We start from the raw sequence: 23,470 nt of genomic DNA, 5'->3' as shown, positions 1-23,470 counted from the left end.
ACCTGTCTTGAGACTGTTAAAGGGTGGTTAAGGAGCGAAAGTGTGTCACGCATTAAAAAAAATATTTTTTAACGAATATTTATCATGTTCCATCTTCTCCTTACCAACGCTGTTAGACAAACTATTTGGATAGTGAAAATACTTGTTCTTGAGGTAAGATGTAACTGGTGCTAAAAAATGGCCTTATTGTAAAATAAATAAATAAATAAACAAATAAATAAACAAATAAATAAATAAATAAATGAATGAATGAATGAATGAATGAATGAATGAATGAATGAATGAATGAATGAATAAATAAATAAATAAATAAATAAATACTATATGCTCGAATACTTGCGTGAACCATACAGGGTAATCTCCGGTTACTCAGGGAATTATGAACTGCGTCAGAAGTCAAGACGTAAGAACCTATAGCAGAGCACAGTGTTGTGACCGGGCCGGCATTCCCCGAAAAGGAGGTGGAAAAAAAGTCACAGCTTCGCCGCAAGGGCGAAGCAATGAATGCGATAGCAAGAAACTAATGTTATACGAAGTGAGGCTCGCCAATGGATACTCTCAGTTTGAACAGCGCTCCAGTTGCAAAGGCGGCCACAGCAGCGAAGGAAACTAGAATGCTTCAAGCGTCGAGCTGTGACACTTGATAGTTCGCGCTCATCTTCTGTTTGTCCGTTGAGCTCGAATGACTTTCGTACGCTCCGTAACATGAGCGCGGACATCACGGTGAAAGCGTGAAACATCCCTCTTCCCCTCAGCACGAGAAAACCGCGCGAGCAGACAGCGGAAGGGCGAGGTTCTCCCTGCGCAAACATAACAAGAAGCGAGCGCGCTCGCCGACGACTTTTAAATCCACCCGTCGCGCTCCTAACGCCATCTCCCTGGTAATGAAGAAACGCTTATAAGCGCCTAGCGTCTCTGAGTCCGTCCAGCGGTAAATGGCGTGTATATAACGCTCGCCGTTAGCTACGTGGAGGATCTGCGTTTCGTGGCGTAGTGGATAGCGCCACTCGCTGCGGAGCAAGAGGTCCCTGGGGTGCTATGCAGGATGGCCCGAGTTTGGCGAAACTCGGTATCTTTTCGAGCTCTGGCGACACCCCCTTTTGAACGAGCTAATAGTACGATAAGGTGAAATCCATCCCTCAGCGCGCGCTCCGTTCCATTGGTTACGATGGAACGCGGTGTCACGTCAAGGGCGGTCGAGAAGGTTGGGTGGTGTCGTAAAACTAGAAGCACCTTCTTTCATTTGTTTGTCGTTCCACTGAGTGCAGACGTGCACCCTTGCAGGAAAAGTGGCAGAAAGCTCTACTAACTATATTTATGTGTGCGCGGGCCGTTTGAATTCATTTTCAAGCGTTTCATGTCTGCAGCAAGTATCCTTTAGAATAAGCAGCACCGTGGCCTCCGAGATTAGTTCCGACCGAGCGCCTTACAACACCGCGGCTATAGCTAATCGCCGAGGCCACGTGTATAATTACCATGGTCGGCCTGTACATTCTAGCGCGTTGCTCGGCGGGCGCGCGCCCTCGTCGTTCTCTTCTTCATCGTCTGCTCGGTCCCAGAGCACGTGCGCCCGGCTGATTAGCTAATTGGCTGGGCGGTATACCTAGCTAAGTCAGGACGTGCTATATGACGAAGCTGATTAGGCCAAATCTTGCTAAGGTCGAGCTAACTAAGCCACGTCTTACTAAGACCATGCTAATGAAGTCGTGTAAAGCTAAGAACAAGGTAATTGAGGACATGATAAATAACATGACGCTAATTAGGATCGTGTAATTAAAACCAAGATAATCAAGACCTTACTCGCGGAGATCGTGTTAATTAGGATAGTTCTAATTACGAGTATGCTAATTACATCTGTACTATTCAGGACCTTGCAAACTAAACCTATGTAATCAATGCCGTGGTAATTAAGACATTATTAGTTATTGTTAATTACAACAACGCTAATTATGAGCGTGCTAATTAGGATCGTGCTCATTAGGGTTACGCTAATTACCTCTGTACTATTCAGGACCTTGCGAATTAAACCTGAGTAATTAATGACGCGGTATTTCAAACATTATCAATTAATGCTAATTAACACGACGATAATTACGAGCGTGTAAATAAAACAAAGATAATCAGGACCTTACTCACCGAGGACGTGTTAATTGGAATCGTGCTAATTATTATTATGCCAATTACCTCCGTACTTAATTAATGTCGTGGTAATTAAAACATTAACAATTAAGAAAGGACTATTCACTATCATGTTAGTTAAGACCTTCCTAAGCAATAGCACCAATATTGAGACTGAACTGACACGGTGATTACACCGAAGCAGACTGAGTAGACGAGCCACGTAAAAAGGTGGAAGAAGCTAGGTGATCACAAACTCCACCGATGGCCCAAGCCCTGCACAAGCACCGCAAGCTGCACAAATTATTTTACAGGCAAAGAAGCTGCTGAGTAGCGTCCACCGCATGAACACTTAAGAGGCACACCGGCACTATGACAGTCACGAGTTGAACTGGGGCCTTTTCAAAATCAACGAGTTTGTGCCCGAGTTCGCGCGTCAATCAATTTGATTGACAGACGCCCGCGGCGAAGAGCGGGTCCGCCCACGGCGGTTCCTCTTGCAGAGGAGCAGTGCTCACGCAACAACGCCAGCGAGCGGCACGATTCATCTATGAGCTTAATCGCACAGACTATGCACACACGCACGAAGAGCTAAAGGTTATATAATCACGTGGATACGGTGCCTCGCATTCAATTTCACCGCTCTCACGACGTACCACTCACAGCTATGAAGCAATTGCCCCTGGTGGGATTTGCGGCGAGAAATGTTATTATTACTTGTTTGCGGAGACACTGTTTCTACCGATTCGATAATACAAAAAAATCTTCATACGTGTAATGTAAGTATAGCAGTAACCTGTCCATTTATTTATCTGTAATATTCCAGAGAAGCGAAACGAGCTGCACCAGAGTGCTGCGTGGTCGCCCTTGTTGCCTTCGAGAGTGGAAATTTCCATGCACTATAGGTGGAACGAAAGAATTTTCCGAAAGAGGACAAACGCCCACGAACACGCCCGTGGGAGGCGCGATCATCAGTTGGCAAAAAGATAGTGCGACAATCACGCTGACGTCGCTGCACTGTCGAAATGTTGACTGAGTGGCGGCGCTGACGCGTTCGCACGCGGTATTCGTTTGAAAACCGCCGCAAATGCCGCGCATGCGTTTATGACGCCATTCTCGTTCTTTTAGCCGTTTTTATCAACGCTTCTATCGCGCGCTCCGCACTGTCTTCCTATCATGACCGTCGTAGGGCGGGCTCGGAGCAAGCTCGTGTGCCCGAGAAGCTCGGGCCATCCTGCATAGCACCCCTGGTTCGATTCCGCGCTTCGGAAGCATTTTTCTGAATTATTTTTCTTTGGGGCTTTTATATATATATACATACTTATACATATACGGTGCATGACGGCGACGGCAAAATTCAGCCGAGACTGTCCATATAATTGCTGTCGCAATAAAACGACCTGCACAGGTGCGCAGGTGTGCCATCCTCGGTGGCTGTGTCTGCGTGTGAGCCACCCCGGAGGCGTTCTCCTACGCATTCCTTCGACCCTGCCGCTGCAACGTAGCCGTTGCCTGGCTGGCTTTCCCTGCGTCCGGGGAAAACGGCATGCTTCGGAAGAAAAAGAGGCGAGCGACGACAACGAGGCCGGCGCGAGTTCAGCGGGGTGCCTCACGTGCTGTCCCGGCGCAGATTGGACTGCGCCGTGCCAGGTCTACGTGCCTTCTGGTCCTCTTTCAATCGGCCACCACCAATAGAGGAGGCGGCCAGTCTCGAAGAGCCGGAGAGAAGACTCGGCGCAGTCAGTCGATTTTGAAGATGACTCTGTAACATCGTACTCTTTACATATTCAAAATACGGTTGCTTTTGAAAGAAATGTCACCCCGAATGTCGGGCCCTACTCTCTGAGGTCTCTCAACCCTTCGTTGTGGCTCGGCACACAAGTACCCGGACCCCCAGTCACAACAACAGGCTGTGATCACATTTGCAAACTGGCAAAAATCAACTACGTGCGTCGAAAGCAAGAACTATAAACGGTAAGATAACAAGCCGGCTTGCTTTCTGAACTGGTTTGCTCACATGGAGGAACAAGGACGGGGATCAAGCGGCCGAAACGAAAGAAAGGGTTGGCACTATAGACCAACAGAAAACACCGCTAATAAGCTTGCTAGGCATGAATTATTGTTATACGGTATCACTTCTAAGGTTAGCTTGAGCACCTGAACGGGGGAAGCTTCTTTTGCACGTTAGGCACAGCTTAGGTCCTTTGCATGAGCAGGTGCGCCACATCTTCGGCGTGTCAGTCCCACTTTTTATACCACTTATGTTCGTTTACAGTTACATAGCAATGCAGCTGTGTGAACGAGGCTTTGTATTCGTGCAATATCGTGGCAACGATAGCTTGCCCAATTGCGAATCGATGGTCCCGTTTTCAGTATAATTTGTTCTGGCACGCTCTTCTGTACTGGTGTATGCTTGAATAAATTGAAATCGAAATAAAGTAATAAATGGGACCACCTCGAGGCTGGTATGCAATGCCATCAAGCACAATTTTTTCACCGCAAGGAGTTGAGCTGACTGCACCTCACAGTTGAATGCGTACGACCGTTTTAAAAATAACGTTTATTCATGGACACGACAACTGTTACATAACCTACAGCTGCGTCGTCTGGCGAACGTTCCGTAGAGGTGGCGTTGCAACACGCAACTGCACGGCGACGAGAGAGAAAAAGTGGACCACTTAGGTTCTCGAGTTCGAATGTATAGTAATGCTCCGGTAAGTTTACGCATGCCACATGTGGCGCGACTGGCTTCGTTTACTTGTGCTTCGATAAAGTATCAGCCAAACTGGTCTATGCAATCTTTGGCCAACACAAAAAGGCGCATATGATCACACAGGCTAAGGACGTAGCCCAGCGATTTCGCCAGCCAGTTCAGACTCACAGTGCGGCTACAGACTAACGACATGACTTTGACCCGACCATCGAGGACATGTACAGACGTGCACGCGCACACACATCCTGCCTTGATAAAATTTATTCCAAATGTCAAATAAACGACATCTTTTTAACATCGTGGTGACTGCCACCTCGCCAGGGCCTGTGCTCACGAATAAAGTTCTCACACTAAAAGTGTTCATTAGAGCACAAAGAAAAGCCAGCCAACTGCGATGTTTGCATCTCACCGAAGGCAGCGGCTAATGGCAAACAGCGCGTAAGAACGTAAATCAGTACGCATTCGGTCCTCGTTCAAGAATGAAAGAAATCCAGAAGGCTAATGAATGAGTGCCGCCTCAAGTATTGCTTACCGTCGGCTCTTTAACTTCGAAGCTTTGTGAATCGTGCGTTAGTTTTATGAAATGCGTCCGCCGAGGATAATATTGCCTAATGAGTACGCCTGCTACCAATTTTTGCAAAACGTAAAAAAATAATAACGAAGAAACGACACTGCGCAGGAAAAATGTTTCCGAAGCTGCTTACACTACCGGCTCTCTCGGAAGCCGCCCTCTGGAGAAAAGAAAGTCGCGCTTCTTTTTCGTGGCTCTTGTTTTGTTAACTAATTTGGTTTAATGAAGCACTCTGACGGCCCAGTAAGACCCGTCGGCGTCAAACACCGGGGGCAGTCTAAAAGTAGCTTGGTGGCAGGCCTTCAGGTGTGTCGGCGCGACGAGGAGGAGAGCCTTCGGTGGCCGTTCCTTTTCATTTTTCTTTTTTTGGCGTCTACGCGTCCGCGTAGTGGATGCCCTAATTAGTTGCGAAAGAGAGCGGTGGACGGATTTCCCTGACTCACGCGAGCTGCCCCTATGAGAGCGGGGAGAAAGGGTCGTGAGTGGCGGGTTATTACACGGGATCAAGAGCAAAGCACAGTCGGCGGACTGGCGACGTCGTGGTGCTGCCGTACTCGGCGTGGGATATTGCGCGCTTAATAAATTGAAGCGTTTCACCAGCCAAGCGTGCCGCACAGCTCTCGGCGCGCGCCCAGTGCTCGTGCTGTTCGGAATCTGGCCCCGCCTGCCTTTTCTCTTCACCGACGTGAATGACGAGATTGATCGGCTTCGCCCTCTCCCTCACTGAAGCGTTCCTTGGCATCTATCTATGTCAGAGTGAGCTCATGAATTTGAGCACCACCGCCCGCTGCGAGAATCGCGGCGCTCCGCGTGAGCATAATTTTTCGCAGCATATGACGTATCCTTGTTTCTCACGGGATGACGATAAGAAAATAAAAAAAGGAGAAGCTTGTCTATTCAAGAAAATAAAGTACAAAAAAGATTACTACCTAAATACAGGGATGACTTCGTTAATGGACATAGCCTCACTACTCATAACAATAAGGAAACATCTTTGCAGAGCAAGAACATTTTTTTAAAGATGGAACAGCAAAAAATTTAAGGGTTATAAGTGGGCATTGCCTCCTGAAGGTCTATTGATGTAACTTGCGTGCCAGATGCATGCGGAGCACGAAGGTTTATTAATACAAAAGTATATCACACAGAAGGTTGCCACATGTCTTTTTACCGCCGGGAATAGCACCCAAAAGTTGATTAAGGCCATCGCGGCCATTACATGCAAAACTGGGCGCGTTGCGCTGCTCTAGTTTTTCCTTCTGGGACATCAACTGAATAGCTTTTCATGTCGTAACAGCTTAAAGAATGCGCGAGTCACTCTTAGGACACCGTGAATCTACTCATTACGCTGAGATGAAGGCCCGCTGAGAGAAGGGGTAAAAAGCGAGATGGGGACTCTTGCTAATGTACACGAAAGCCCTTTTCAATAGCAGCCACTTCCTTTAATCGAACCTGGGGCACACTTCTGCAGCATCGGCGTATAGCGAATGTGCAATGAAGCGAACAGGAAACGTACGCATTTCGCGACAACTTCGGAGGCGCCTTGCCATCAAGTCCTGTACTTCGTTCTCCCAAGGAGCTTTAAAAGAAGCACATTACGCTTGTGTAATGGGCGTCCCATTTGCTTATTACCACATATGCGTCGAGCCCCAAGTCATAACGGAGAACTTCTTCGACGGAATATCGTTACAGGCTCTTCAGCGCGAAAGGCAAACAGGCGGCTGCATTACAAAGCTGATTGGTTCATTAAGAAAATCTCCTTTTTCGTTAGAAGGAAGGGGAAAGAAAATGGAGTCACCGCAAGGATCTCATTAAGCCTGTCCGAAAGGATGATAAAGAAAATAATATGCATGAAGACAAGAAGCATGGAAGGTGCGCGCCGAAAATTTTTAGTCTTACGTCGAGAAACAGGGAGAGGCAAAATAATGGAGCCGAAAAAAAAAACGGAAGATATCCAGAAACATTACGATCACCCTAATACATCGGTCTTTTTCTTTTTCCTTTCCGTGAGTTCAAATAAGTCACTTCGAAGACGGCGAACGCGCACAGAGCACCGAAGACGGTAGCGCGCACGAGGGGGCGTGACGCTCCATATCTAATGTATGTAAGGGACGCTAATGGAATGGAGATGGATGACGAGCCGAAATCGCAGCACCGAGCTTGTAACAAGGACCGAGCGCTAATTCGGGGTCCCGCATACCGCGGCGCACCGCCTTTTATTCCCCCGATGTGCCCGCTTGCTGGCGGGCCTTGCGACGTGATTAGGCGAGAGCAGCGTAATAGGAAAATGAGAACGGGACGCCCTGTGGCCCCTGTTTGTCGTAACACGCTGGAATCGTCCTCTTTGCGAGGATACGGATTAGAGAAATATGGACCCGCATGAATATCGATGAACAGAAAGCTGAGGGCGAAAAGGGGGCAAGGGGGGTGGATAATACGACGCCCGATCGTTTGCAAGAATCATTTCGGTCGGGTCGTAACATTACTGCGATATACACGTGCCGCAAGTCAGCATTATGGTGCACGCTACGCCCTGTTTACGAGAGATCAGTTGAGGAGGAGAAGGAGAGAAAGGAAAGGCTTCTGGTTATGGTAATGGAGCCCATATACAGCGTCGAAACTTGCTCAACGTGCGCCCTGTAAGCACAGAGAGCTGAACTCGGTTTAAACTGCAGAGCCGAGGTTCACCGCATATATTACATTTTTGCGAACGCTTTAATAATCAGTTGTGGCACGGTCAAGTTTCGCGAAAACGTTGTCTTGCGTATGTGCGAAATGCGATTCGTAGGTGTGTTCTTGTGTGTTATAGCTCCTTGTTGCCTGATTCGCTTTCTTCGTGGCTGATAAACGAGCTTGATTAAACCACCTGATGCAAGGAGAGTCACCTGAATAATTACCAATGGCCAAAAACGACATAGAGAGACAAAAAGAACAATTGATGTCACCGCCTGCACAAGGCTCTCAACATGTGCACAGGGCGAAGAGCTGCCAATTTTGCTTAGTGAATCCAACAACTTAAATATCTATTGAACTAATTGTATAATTATCCACTGGATTCATTTTGTTGTGTTCAACAAAGAAACGAGCCCCTCGAAAAAATTCCTTTCTTTCTTTAATTTTGCTTAAAGGAACATGCCAGTCAAAGGGCGAGCGGTACTAGTCACCCGAGTGGGACGTGAGAAATCGAAGACTATCTTTGAAAAATATTCACCGTAACACAACGCTCACGTCTTTCGAAGCTTTATGCAACTTAACGTCACCGCTGTAATTTGTTTTAAGAGCGATATTTTGGAAACTAAACGGCACGCGACAATAAACAGCGTGAAAGCAACTAGCATAGTCCACTGTTCACTTCACAAGTTGTGATGCGTACGACCCAGTCGGCATTTGCAATAAACATTTCAAAGGCCTATATTAAAAGCGTTTAAAAATTAGAGCGTTTTTTTTTCTTCTTTACAGCAGTACACGGCCACCTAGATCTATCCGTCCATTGTCGCCAACAAAGGAGTAGTGCATTTATAAGCAGCAAGGTCCTTATTCACAAAAGGGCCTTAGGCTAGAATTGTTCATAAGATAAAATTCTAGTAAGTCCTGACGCTGGACAAAGGATTAGCGAATGCGACCGGCGGCTGACAAAGATCACTTACGAAAGAAAGTTTTGTGAATTGGGCCCGAGAATTGTCTAGTAATGTATTTCAACAATGATGTTAAATGCCATGAGGCGGAATCGACAAAGTTTTTCTTTCGTAATTGCTCTTTGCAATAGACTAACCTTCTTCATTGATAATTCGTCTAGTTATAGGATTGGTTAAAGCATTGTCTGAATTTCGCTCTTACGAACAATTGAAGCGTAAGAGCTTTTAGCGAATACGCGCCCCCCTTGAGCGCATGATACCCCTTAAGAGATGGGGATTGAAGTGAGGCTACCGCGCTCAATGGAAAAAGAATTAACGATAAAAAAAATGCGAACGAGAAACGTGAAAAGCGCATCTGGGTCCGCGCTCACGAAAACGTCTAACGTTGGAATTGTTCGTAAGAGAAATTTTTAGCCAATCATGATGCTGGACATTAAAAAAAAATCACGCCATCTCCCGCTAAAGGGGACCATGAGGCGATGCGAAGCAGCGTTTCGGCATGTCGAGCCCGCGTTTCAGAGGGGAAGTGGAGAGGGGGAGGGGAAGTGGAGAGGGAGAAAGTGGGAGCGGGGAAGGGGAAATGGGAAGGGGAGAGGGGAGGGTAGAGCAGAGGGGAAGTGAGAGAGGGAGAGGGGAGCGGGGAGCGGGGGAAATTGGGAGAGGAGGTGTGTGGAGAGGGTTCGCGCATGCGCAGTAATGGTGGTCACGCCGCACACCACCACCACCACCACCGGTTTGAACTCCGCCATAAGATGCTTCGTATGTAAAAACGCCTGTTGTTTAGTCGTAACGAACCCTTACGGACAAAAATCTTTGGGAACCTGAGGGCTGATGACAATGATCACTCCTTCCCAAAACCAATAGGGTAAATGTTGGCTCATCCTTCCTCTCTTTCCGCTTCCATACCACTGCTCACAAGAGGGAAAGTTGTTCGGCTTCAACGTATGGGCAGTACGCTATAAAACCGACAACATTTAATTAAATAAAAAAACGCGATAAAAACGAGGGGCGCTATGCTACGAAACGCGAGCCAGCACTAACTGTTCGGCTGCCTTTTCAGTTAGTGAGATAATCAATGTTAAAGCGGTATCTGAAAATTAGTGCAGAGTTTAGACATTCCAATTGTAATATTGCCGTCTCGATTTATATCGGTGAGCGGCACACTGTTGTCAACGAGATCGCATTAATTTTCCCCCTGCTTTGTTTGCTCAGACGCCCGGACCGGCGCTACTTGAATAGGCAGCCAGCTGTTCTAATATGCATTAATGCCGTATCTCCAACGAACATTTTGTTCATCGCTGAAAAAAAAAAAAATGTTGCGAGTGGCGCGCATACAACGCCTACACGTTCAAGTTGCCTGGAATATAAACACGTTATATTCTAAAATGAGCATTGCAAGAGTTTTCTCTGATAATAAATATGAAGAGGAATCTCATTTGAGCGGAGACTTATCAGAAAACCCAAACTGAAGTTGCATTCTCAAACACCAGTCGCTAAGGACAAAAAGTGAAGTTTCTCTCTACTGAAATTTATGGGAGCGAACGAAGCGGCTCCGGTATTACATAGACGAATCGCTTCCAGCAGTTTCATCCTGCCACGGCTCGCTCTCTGGGAAGCTAACGAGAAGCGCTAACAATTCCTTCGCGCACGTGCAGACGCGCGATGAAGCTAAAGGGCACCGGAACTACAGACGCAAGCTTGTCGGGGGCTCCGCTCTTTTTCTTGCCGCTTAGTAACCGAGTGAAAGATCGGTCTTGTCTAATCATCGTGTAAATAAACGATTGCCGTTCGTGGAAGAGGGCTACGGAGTGGAAGAGAGGGGCGCGCTCGATGCATTGTTTATACTCCCCGGAGAACTTCCTCGGGTTTGCGCGACCTTTCTGCGCCCGATGCGAGCGAAACGGATTTATATACGTGCTTTGTTCTGCGGCATCGAAGTGGGAATCAGGCAGCGCCAACCTCGGGGCAGAGGAGGGAGGCAGCAGCCGGCGTAAACGCGTACGGCAACAGCAAACTCCGTAGTGGCACCATCTCTTTTATGATCTTTTGCCAAGCACGCGTCGCTTTCAATGAATGGCGCCAGGTGGCGGGTCGTTCGAGCCGCACCACAGTGCCGAGCCCCGCAGGCTGAGGAACGTTTGTCAACCTGGTAAGTGCCTCGGGAGAAGTTCGTCACACTCGACATGCCTCGTGTATGTATACAGAACATGGAACGAGCACCGAGCTTTATCAAGCACACGACGGCGTCAAAGTCGTCGCAGCGGTGCTCGCGTGGGCTTGATAAGTCGAGCGGACATTCTCTCGCTGGTGAGCCTAGCGAATGTGCTAGACAGGGAACATCTGCCGACGACGGCAGCGGTGGCCCGATATACTGCATGTCTTTCGTCGTCTTACAGAGCCATACTTTACCGCTTTTGCCAAACACTATCGCACGTGTGGCATGTTGTAGGTTGCTTCTCAGTGCACGCAGCCACACAGCGCCGTATTTGAAGCGCGGCTTCTTTTGGGCCCTCGCATTAGGACGCATTCATGCATGATCGTACGCGTGCGCTTACTTTCGCTTAACTGTGACAGCACTGTGTCTTAGGAAAAAATATGGAGCGCCATCGAGGAAACTCGAGCCAGCGTCGGGCCTGAATTCACGCCACCTACACGTAATAATAACAATTGTTGGGCTTTAACGTCTCAAAACCGCGATTTCATTATGACAGACGCCGTAGTGGAGGGCTCTAGAAATTTTGACCATCTGGTGTTCGTTAAGGTGCACCTAAATATAAGTACACGGGTGGGTCTCAAACATTCTCGCCTCCATGGAAAATGTTGCCGCCGCGGCCGGGATTCGATCCCGCGACCTGCGTGTCAGCAGTCGAGAACAATAACCACTGACCACCGTGGCGGGTGCTACCTACGCGTAAGAACTCCGTGAAGCTGTCCGGTTCCACAGCAAATGCTACTTATGCTATCATAATTGGCCAATAGAAAAAACAAAGTTTGAAAGTTAGAAGGCGGGTCAAACTCTGGTCGTAGGTGAACCATGTGTCTTCCTCAGTGAGGTGGGACAGCAAGAGAGAAGATGAGAGTGAGAGAGGAAGAATTGGGCAGGATTTACTGCGCACGACGTTTAACCGCCGCGCTCTTTCCGTGAAGGGCGTAGGAGCTGCGTCGTATGACCGAAATGTTTTGGTTGCACTGTTTCCGAGATCGCCTTAGAAATGTGCGGCTGTGTACATGCTATACTTACCTCGCAAGAACATTTTTTTGAACAGCTATTGCTCTAGTGTTGGGAGTTAACTTCACGCGTGCATGACTTCGAACAGCTGCCTTGTAACACCTGCGATGTGCCCTCTAGCTCACTGATTCTTAGAAATCTCCAAGAGTTGAACACTTCCAATGTTGACAATGTTAGACTTTGGAGCGCACGTCGTTTGAGCGGGGAGTTAAATTGGAAGACGATTGCGCCATTCCAGTCGCAAGATCACGCCCTTGTTGCTGTAGGGGATGGAAGCCGAGGAGTCCAGCAGTGACAGAGACAGCAGAGTTATAACGCCATCATCCCTTGTGCAACGCCCTGCAAGGGCGCGCACTATACCAATGCCCGCGGGCCCGCCGCTCGTCAACTGCGCATCGTCCCGGGTCCAGTCAAGCGAGCCAAAGGGGCGGCAGTATGTTTCCTAATTCGTCGCCAGGGCTCGCTATCCCACAGAAGGCCCTTGAAGGGTTCTCGCCAACACCCCCTTCCCCACCAGAACAAGACTACACTGCGCACGGCCGCCTTCACGAGAAGTGGCCCCGCGGCAATCATACCCACCCGCTCAGAACTGTGCGAATCGATACGGCAACAAATTGTCCCAGGCGCACTGTCAGATCTGGGCCATGCTGCAGCGAGCACGACAGCCGAGAGCCCACAATTACAACCGGCTGCTACCTCCCCGCGGCTGCTAGACCGCGCGCTGCAAATTAGCGTTAGCACCGTGGCGCCGTGCGACATAACAGGTCAGCCGCACCTCCTTTCTCACCGCGCGCCTAATCCTGGTGCCGTAACAATTCCCGCCTTCTCTCCGCCCACAACTGCGACTAACCGGGATTGAGGCCCACGGCCTGTGATTCGCAATGGCACAGAACCGGGTGAGAGACGTGGCCAGCAGGACATGCGAAGAGCTAGGCAGTCGCTTCTATACCAGGTCAAACGGACACCGTCCAGGAAAAAGTCGGGACGCCCCTTCGGGGTAATAAATTGGAATTCCGTTCGGGCGTCGCGAAAAATCGTCCGTCTTGGGGCTACAGGAATCCGGGCTACTGCTGATGGATGAATTTCGGTAGAGCGCCGTCGCAGCCTGCCTCTTCGAGGATCACTTTTCCCGCTTCCCTTCTGCCACTTCAGCCTAGGCACACGATGCCAGCGAAGGTCCCCTCCGAAACAAAAGAAAATAAGCGAAAAGTGTGGTGGGTGCGCGAGAAATGGATGCTCTTGGATGGGCAAACAGCTGAGCTCATATCCTACACAGGTTCCGTGAGAAGACCAATCGGAATAGTTTGTCAAGAGAAGAGACGCGTCAGCATCGCATAGCTGCAGCACTTTCCCTTACTTTTCCCTCCAGTTCATGTCCCTCTTCCTTTTACCCCCTATCCTTCAGGAATGTTGCTGCTGTACTAAAGCACCATTCGGATCCCGTGTATGTCGGAATAAAAAAGACACAAGAGGTCAGGGGAAAATCTCAGCAGTTGAGAGGAAGCACAGCTTCAGACGTAACAATACCCTCGCTTCAGGCTTGAGCTGGTACGACATGCGGGCCATTTAAAATTTGCATAGAACATTTCAGGATTCAGGAGTTATTGGAGCAACCACGCGGTCCCAAGCGAATACCTATTTGGACCCACCCCCCTTTCCTTCACACAACAATGGAGGAGTGAGTATAGACTGGAGCAACACGTTTGAGCACCTAAATTGAAGCGCACAAAGGAAATATCGGGGAAGCAGGTGCCGCTTAAAGGGGTCGGCAGAAGTCCAGCTATAACCGATGCTACGTGCTAAGTGAGTGATGAGCAAATGTGAATATCGCGCGTTATGAAATGAGAGCAAACTATAACGCGATATTCAGAAATAGGTGTGAGGCATACAGCGTGCCACGCTGATAGTGATCACTACGGAACGCATGAAACACTGCATCTGTCGACTCCACGCCTTAGAAGAGCTTAACTGGAAGTGAGTCATTAAATGTAAACAGCGCAACGTTTATGAGAAAAAAGAAAGGAAGTACGCCATATTCTGAAAAAAAAAAGCGTGACGAAAAGCTTCGTCACGCTTTCAGCTTGTCGAAAACGCTATACATCGATTGAGAATGCATGGCACTGCATTTCTTTTTCTAGTAGTTCGGACACAGTAGGAAATGTGCGGTGTTGCCCTCAAGACGCATAACCAGCGTCGCTACATGTCGTGCAGGCAGAACAGGCATGTCGGTATAGTACGAGGCTTGACAGCTGTCAGGGATCTAGCAGCTTTATTGGTTTCCGACCTTGCACGCGCCTCACTTCTTTCTCGCTTCGCGACCCAACCTCTCCCTTGGATCCCCTGCATGCGAGAGAGGGATGACTTTTGATACTCCAATAACGCCTTGCTATTGGCGGAAGGTCTATAAGGATATACGTGCGGCAAAGTTTAACTACTTGACAACTATCGTATCCTGTGTACGTTTCCTAAGATTTTTGTGCATATTTCCTAGCATTATGAAGCGTATTTGCTATATATCGTTATTACGGGAATAAACAGCTGCTTAAAGAGAAGAAAAAACAGGATCGCCCTCACAGAAGAGAAATGGATGCCCTGTCATTTGCGCATTCAAATACCGACGGCAGACACACGAATTGACAAGGAATAAACAAGTTAGGAATAGAGAGCAACGACACTCTGAACCCGAGAGCGCGCCATGCACATTATATGCATTCTGACGCTGAAGTTCTTTACACTCAATACCCCTTATCGCTAGTAATGGAAGTGACTCGCCGTTGACAATTACGAAGACGTCTATGCACGAGCCTATAGCATGAACATCGCACACTGCCGTCCTCTCGTCACTGTCGGCACAATTTTCAGCACATGAGTGTGACTTCATGTTGGTCCACTTACGAAAATGAGTGGCCACGTTTTGTTCCTAAACTGGTATATGCCATCGCCTGACACTTATTACATTCGGAAGGTTTTGCTTGGTAGAACATCCCATAATTAGCGTATAAGAGTGCGTTTTTTGGGCCTGAGGCACAACCAGTGTAGTATTCACAAGTGGCTTAGTTTACGAGAAGTGTCTCATCTGCAAAGGACCATGGCTAATAATCATTATGATGATTGACAGGAGCACATTCTTACGAGCCACGTCAATGTACGAACCGCTCTGTGAATACGGGCCGCGCCAGAAATGCATTTTCTTCTACAAAGAGTTCCTACATTTTACATAACATTATAACCTTCTCAGCGTGACCACGAACTCCACGAGGCCTAACACAGTCGTTTTTATTATTCACTCCATGTCTCATATAGCAAACTAACAAGGTAGAAAATGATTTCGACACGACAGCACCCTAAGGCTCGCCGAGAGCTACTGCAAGGGTTGGTGAAGGCGGCTCCTTATGCATCCTTTATCCCCAATAAGCGAAGACACAATCCACTGTTACACACACACACACACACACACACACACACACACACACACACACACACCACACACACACACACACACACACACACACACACACACACACACACACACACACACACACACACACACACACACACACACACACACACACACACACACACACACACACACACACACACCATACGAACGCCATTTTGCACGTGAAAGAAAAAGAAGCAAGAGTTCTACTTGCTGGTCTATGATACCGCTGCTTCTCAAATTTAGACGACGGCCTGAGTAGCAAAGCTAACATTATGTTAAGGTCGGCCTCCTATTATCATAACAGCTGGAGCAGAGATGTTTGTGATGTTAGTGCTAGTTACTAGTACATAAGAGCGGTCTACGCGTGTGTCGAAATGTGATAATACCCTTCAATTGATATTCACTGCGGCCATTAAAAACCACATTAAACGTCCCCGGCCGTGTCACCCCAATCTATCGCTTTATTTAGCGTCTGCTGTTTACAACTGCTGATCACTGCTCTTATAGCAATGGCGAAGCTAGAACAGGAACCGCATCGGACTTTATAATTGCCACGTAATCCCAGTTATGTTCTCTAACCTGATACTGTATTATGTGAGACCGTTATTATGGTACAACACGTCATATAGTTAGTGGTCGTGGACAGACGTTAGCTGAAACTGTGGTGAAATGAATACAAAATTTTGTCTCGTAAATTACTGAGAAAGTCACGGCAGGCACCTGGGGCGAGATTTCGCAAAGTTTTTCCGTTGCTTCTTTCATTGATGATTGGCTCACAAGCCGCGCCGCGTGTGTCATCATGCGGATCGGCTACTTTGTGCGGCTAATAAGAAAATCAATTCAATCAGCTGAAATAGCCCTTGCAAAACGCGGCCCTTGGTCTAGTCAACACTCTGGGTGGTGGCCTAGAAAAGGCCGTACTTGATAAGTATTCATATTTTCCATACTTTGAATGCATTACAGTTAGTGCACCCCCGCTATTGCCAGGATCGGACATTGCGGCAGGGGACAAAAATAAAAGAGGCTTCCTTACAATATACCGTTCCCGATAGCGAATAAATGAATCTCGGAAAGAAAGAGAGTGCAAGAAGAGGGCCCAGTAAATGGGGCTCGCCAGCCGTATATGGTGGAAGGCACGCGTCACTTCCAGCTTTACTCAACAAGAGCGCCGCAGCTCCACCCACAAGAGGCAAGTGAAGGCAACACATTATCCGCCGTAGGGAAGTGGCAGGTGACACGCAGAACGGTTCGTCCATTGCCGCCCCGTGCCTCACGTCTTTATTATCGGTGACAGCTTTGCAGCGGACCAGCACTGCAGGACACGGCAGCAGGAATGTTCTCGTTCGTGACCGGATGGCAAGTTGACAATAAAAATGTCGCCGGACATGGCTCTTACACGCGACGAAGAATTGAGCAACCAGCGCTTTGTGCCCTGCCAGCACCAGCCCGGAACTGACGGCTCAGTGCGCCGCTCCCGCTCTAATATCTCGGTGCGCCGGCAGCAACTGAATCGAGAGCTCAGCGGCGCGTGCGCGGGCCGCTCCTTGTGCCGTGGCCGTGCTCTTGGATGCGCGCGATTGACCGTGGAGAGCAACGTCCATGGGACGAGTGGCTCGAGGGACAACGCAATGTCGCTCACAAACAACGGAACATTATTACGCGCACTTTCACATGTCACACGCATAACAACGTTCAGCCATCTGTGTGCAACATGGAGCAAGAGTGTCGACGCCCTTCGTGCAGTGATGGAAGCAGCTGTCGCGAATGGGCAGACCTTGGCGGTCAAGAGCTTTTCCCGCGTGCCAGCCTTCGACGGGATTAAAAAAAAAAGCGGAAAATTTCCCGAACTGCTTTTCTGCACATTTGTCGCCATTGACGCAGTATCGGTGCCTCTGTACACTGTAAGAAAGTCATCCATAAAAGCACTGCACAGGATTGAAACTTCGGTAACAAACACAAAACTGTGTTCCTTTGAGAAAATACGAAAGAATAGCAGACCACGCTGTAAAAAAGCTGTTGTGACGCACTCAGCTGAATGTATTGCTCCGTTTGGACTCGCCTCAGAACGGGTTGCCCATTTTCTTCGAGGTCAAGCGTGGTATAGCTTAGGGCCACGTAATGGAGCTGCACAAAAATGCTGGTTTGCTTGCGGTGAGATTTCCTGCGGACTACGCCATGCTAGTTCACGTACTAAATCAGCTATTCGGCCCGTCGTGTCAGTGGTTTTACTTATTAGCAGTCAGGCACATCCGCGCGAGACAATATTTTAGACCTATACTTTAACTAGGTTGAAGGATGACAGTTGCGACGAGAGAGCCCTGGAACAGTATTCGCTCTCGTGGAATTGACACAATGGCCTTGAGCTGCACGAATGCCTTCTTTCTGCAAACAGGGTCTCCGGGGGCAAGGAATCATTTAGTTTACGCGGCGATGATGCAGAAGTGGCAGTGTTAAAGGAGTACTGACATGATTTTGAGACATCGCAAAAGGGACATTTCCGTTTCCTTGGTATGCAGCGTTAACTCTCCACAAACCGGAGACTAGACAACAAGTATAAAATATTTTACTTTGATTTGAAAGTTTTAGTCGCTAAGCATCTGCAAGCCAGCACCACCGCAATGGACATTATCCCGACGAGTCAACACAGTTCCACTGAGTTTGCGAATTCTGCGTCCTGCATGCAGCCTAAGTCGCAGAAATCACACTCGGGGTCGCTGGACGACAATTAACAAATCGTTGTTTACGTGCACCACGAGCAGATGACAGATCTGCCGCTAGTACGTCGCGAGTTGCTGTCTCCCCGTGACGTCACACTGCGATGATACATCACTGAGAAGCCGCTTCCTCGACATCGAAACCGAAAGTGTTTTTTTTTTTTAAGGTAGCGGTATTAAAAACATATTCGATGCATTCCCAGTCACTGCAATACTCGTTTTTGGGTTCTCGACACCAGTGTTTTTATTTAGCGCAACAATTCGAAAATATTTAAAATCCTTGTCAGTAGTCCTTTAAGTGCTGTTGAGGCCTATTTTTCGCATACCAAGTTAATTTGTCTCGCAGCTCTCTGCTAAGTTGTGCGAATGTGTAGCCCCTAAAGTATATTGAAGGCTTTGCAGGGTGCGGTCTGAGTACTGGCTAACCTCCCTGTGTTTCCGTTCTTCTCCTCCTCCTCCTCCTTTACAGGGGTGGTCTTTATGTAGCGATCTGTTTGCACGTAAAATTAGGTCATACACAAAAGAACGGGCAGCGGGAAGGGGCCCGTATTAAGGAACGTATTTGCGAATTTATTGCAGGTTACTTTTGTTTGACTGAAATTGGTGAAACGCCTGCGTATAGGTAACTTTTGAAGGAGTGAAAATACAATTTAAGATCTCTTGTGCCCCTGTCCCTTAAAGGGGCCCTGCAACACCTTTCTTAGTTATATTGGAATAGTCTCATTATTGACGTATGACTCTTCACGAGTCATATGCCGCAAAAATTTTTCGAATCCGTCAAGTCTAAGTGGTGTTACCAAATTATAGAGATCACGTTCCGCAGCTTTCTCCCTCAACTCAACACCGCGAGCGCGCGGAAAGCTAGGCAGCGAGTCGAGGGAGGCAGCGCAGAGGAGCGAGGCTCCGCCCAAGAGCGCCGGCGGAGTTTTTTCTTCATTTTTTTCTCTCTGATGTCTGGGCGCAACCACGTGGTCTGTGCCGCCACTTCCGGTAGGCTTGCGTCGTTCTCGTCGAGCGGAGCCGATCGCACTGTGTATCGCGCGTGTTTGAAAACTGCGCGTCGGTTTGGTAATGTTGGGTGTGCACCTCGAACGCCGTAGTGTTTTCATCGCTCTGCCAACCATGGAAGCAAACCTGCGCGCTCGTTTGGAACGAATGACAGCTGAGATCGGTTTCGGCCCATACTCCGATACACCGCCTCGTAAGACGGCACTGGCAGACGACCCCGAAGCGCCGCCATTACCGGACGCCAGCATTGTTATCGGAGACACGCTGCGCCTGTGCCTCGGTTGGTCGTGAGAACGTGCCGACGATGCAGTTCTCAGCTGACGAGGCAACGCTCGAACGGCTGCCACTCTCAACGGCAACCGGCGACGGTCAAAAGCACAGAAATATTCACGTTTTCGGCACTGCGCATGGCGAAGAAAACGGAACTACGCAACTACGAGCAGACGAGCTGTCGGTGAGACCGGAAGTGCTAATATTAATGTTTGTTCGGTGTTTTTAACGCGATAACAGAATATAAACATACATATTATCTACTTATTGAACTCAAAATTAACAACGAAAGTAATAATGAGGGTGTTATCGTGATTATAACATCAGCCAATGGTGGAACTGCCGACAATCGCGTCATATTTTGCGGACGAATACATCATTTGTCGAGAGAAGAGGGAGCGATTTTCAGCTGACTTTGAGAATTTATTGTAAATTCCAGGCCGTGTGCATCGCTGTAATATTTGGCTCGCGTGTTCTCGGGAGCCTCGACTACCGATCGGCAGCGCTTTTTGAGCATGCTCGAAAAGTGTTGCAGGGCCCCTTTAACGACTTTCGGTACCACTCTCTCCATGGCAGCATTGAACTGGCGTATCTTGAGACCGTGCTCAGAGAGTCAAAGCTACCAAAGCGTTAAGGCAATTTCGCAGGTCAACACGTCTGTGCAACTGTTTAGAGCAGAAGTCTTAAACACGCAGCCCGCAGACTTTTCGCGAGCGTCCCGACCCGCACACGACTGTCATTTTCGCATTTTTTTTATTTTCTTGATTATATGTTCATGAGCTACACAGAAGTCACTGGCCTCGAGCATGAGGCCCGTCGGTGGAGCTGGTAGCTCACGGTGAACTGGCTATAAGCGTCGTTAATGCTCCTTATAAATACAAACCACAGAAAACCATCGCGTTGCGATTGCTTTTAAGGCATTGCAAAATGTTGTGAAAGAAGCAGCAAGAGTGGAGCAGAAATGGGCTACGAGAGGCCGCTGCCTATCGAGCGGGAGCTTCACGCTTTCAGGAAATGCGGGAAGCCATCTGTGCGCTTTCGCTTCCCGCGCGACCAACCTTGCACGAAACGAAGTTCTTCGCTGTGCCACGAACACGTTTCTGTGCTGCGGGAGATGTCAGGGCATTTGAAAATGTGCGAGCAGTATACGCGCCTGTATGCCATACGTGCTCTGTTTCAGAACGCATCGGTTGCCGTATCGCAGAGTGTAAAGGAGTTTCGCTTAGTGGCAAAAGTATATTGGAAGTCGCAATGAGATCTTCCTGCCTATATGCACGTTTCTATGCCTCCTAACCTAGGAAGGTACGAATGTCTGCCGATGGATATATAGTATAGCACATGCCGCTTCTGTGTTTGCGGTCATCGCCATGTTCGGCATGTTCTGGTCGCACGTGAAATCGTCCATCTCGGACTGTCGTTAGCCCCTGCTTTTTGTCATAAGCATGTGGATAAGCACGTCAAAAGCCCGTTGCGTAAGTTTTAGTCATAAGCACGTGTCATAAATTTTGGCATTAGAACTTGGAGGCACTGAAGTGGTACTGATGTAGAGACTCGTGTCCGAAGCCACACTTTTGCACGGTGACAGAGGGCAGCGGGCGGATTGCACGAAGGATCTTACTTCTGGTTAAATTCATTCGGGGTTAAAAGTGACAGTAACTTGCAATCAATAAGATGACGATCGACAAAAGAGAGACGCTTTTGCAAAAGTTTTGACCTTCAACAGTCGGCAACTTTATCTACCAAAATTTGCTTTCACTATAGGGCTGAGAATCACAAACGCGTGAAAGCTATCTCGTGGGTGAAATGATTCTGATATTGCGCAAGTGGCAGGTCAATCAAAAGGGTTGGCCTCATGACAACGTATGCGAGCAACCTAATTTCGTTGTCAACATGGCGCCACAGCAGCAGCCATGATTGTTCTCAATAGAACGTATAACAAGCATGCATGCCTAAGAAATGAGGCATGACATTATTCAAACGCAATATCGTCAAAGGAACAAGTAATTTGTTTTCTGTGTATGTCCAGTGCAATGTAAAATACAACACTAAATCTTTCCTGCTAATGAGCTTCAGCAATGCAGCTCGTTCCTACAACACGGTGAAGATAGACCGCACAGCTGTGGCAGACCCGTGAGCCACGTTGCATGCACAGCTGCTGATCCCAAGAAAACTTTCAGCGAGAAAGCTGATAAGCGTATACGTGCAGCCGCTGCTTTCTAGTGATTTATTCGCAACAGTATTAGTCGAAGAGAGCTTCGTGCCCCATTATGCACTATTAATGCAGACGAGACTGATATTCGGTGCAGCCGCCGATTCAGGCCATCAGGTATGCGATGAGTGGACTGCATTTTGTGACCGCAGCAGCTACCACACGGGCGATTAGGCACGTACGGGTCCGTATTATGCGATACCACACTGCAGCCTAATTCAAGCGAATGAAGGCAGGCTCGACGTTACAGTAATTGTGAAGCCGCAGTCTGATTCCCCGCATGTGCGCCACCACTTCATCGGGTGAACATGACAAAACTAAAGCGGACCGATATGTACCGAAGCGCAGCGGCTGCACTCAGCTTAAGTGCACTTGATCAGGTGCATCGATTCGGCGCTTATCACTGCGCTTAGCAACGCAATTTGCCGAACAGGTCCACAGAGTTACGTTTGTTCATCGCTAAACTAAAGCTGCTTTCGCGTCGAAGGACCTGAAAATATCGTCACGTTGACGTAACCGGGCAACATGCACCCTATTTATCGGACGAACTTGTGCTCCCCAAAAATTAGGTCTCTCACGGTACAGCTATCGCTCCAAGCACGATTGTCAAGAGTTTGATCAGCTGGTGTTTGAAACGCGTTGTCTTTTTTAGATGCATCATCGTACATTAAAGCGTAATCGATGGTGCTCGAGTCAGCTCTAGAATGTGCGCGGCTACACGCGTCGCGTATGCAATCTAATCAAAATCTTCGATAACTTTCCAGAAGCTTTCCACATATGAATGCGCGTATTGCGCCGAGAGTCAACTTGGTGGCATCATCAGTGAAAAACTAGACTTTCATCGAAGGTTCTCATCAGACTGCATGCGCGACGCGAATAGGGAACCCAAGCTCAAGTTTGGGCGCGACGCTCGCGCGGCTGAGCTATGCGTTACTGGGGGCAGACGCTGCCCGCGAAGACGGTTTGTCGCCGGATTTGCCAGAGACGACGGAAGGGCACGTGCGCGCATACGCTCCTCATTCGGCCCAGAGCACTGCTAGTCAGCAATAGTTACATTGTGACGCACCACAGTTGCAATCCGAGATCCGTGCGCGTGCGCGGAAGCGGGGGCGGCAGTGTTGTGGCCGTGGATGCCCCCAGTTGCGATAAGAGCAGTGGCGCCGCTCGACGTTGCTTTGGAAGCCTATAGCCGTGTACATTTTAGAGCTGACGCGGACACCACCGATTACGCTTTAATGTACAATGGTTCGTGTATAAAAAACACGTTTCACCCGCAGATCAGATTCTCAAAGATTGTGCTCGCCGCTATCGTTTTACAAGTGATCTTTGTTTTGCTGGGCGCAAGATCGCCCGATAAAGAGGATGTGGGATTCCGTGTTCTTCACCGTCATAACGATGGTAGGACATCGTAAACACAAAGAACTGTGCGTGTAGTCAATGCTATACAAGTGGTTTCGTTGAGAAATGGAAACTTTTTTTTATATATTCTTTTAGACAGAGCAATACCATTCTGCTCAGGAACAAGCAGGAACACCTAGTGTGGTACAGCTGCAGGTTGGCGTCA

General features: G+C 48.4%; 1 protein-coding gene across 6 annotated transcripts in view; it reads right to left on the bottom strand.

Annotated features, from left to right (window-relative positions):
- LOC119379196 (complexin) overlaps positions 1–23,470 on the bottom strand; it is an 810,485-nt gene that overhangs the window by 265,293 nt on the left and 521,722 nt on the right. The window lies entirely within an intron of this gene.

This window comes from Rhipicephalus sanguineus, chromosome 1, assembly GCF_013339695.2.
Source record: "Rhipicephalus sanguineus isolate Rsan-2018 chromosome 1, BIME_Rsan_1.4, whole genome shotgun sequence".
Taxonomy (NCBI): domain Eukaryota; kingdom Metazoa; phylum Arthropoda; class Arachnida; order Ixodida; family Ixodidae; genus Rhipicephalus; species Rhipicephalus sanguineus.
Note: the sequence above shows the minus strand (reverse complement) of the source record. Positions and strands in the feature narration are given on the sequence as shown.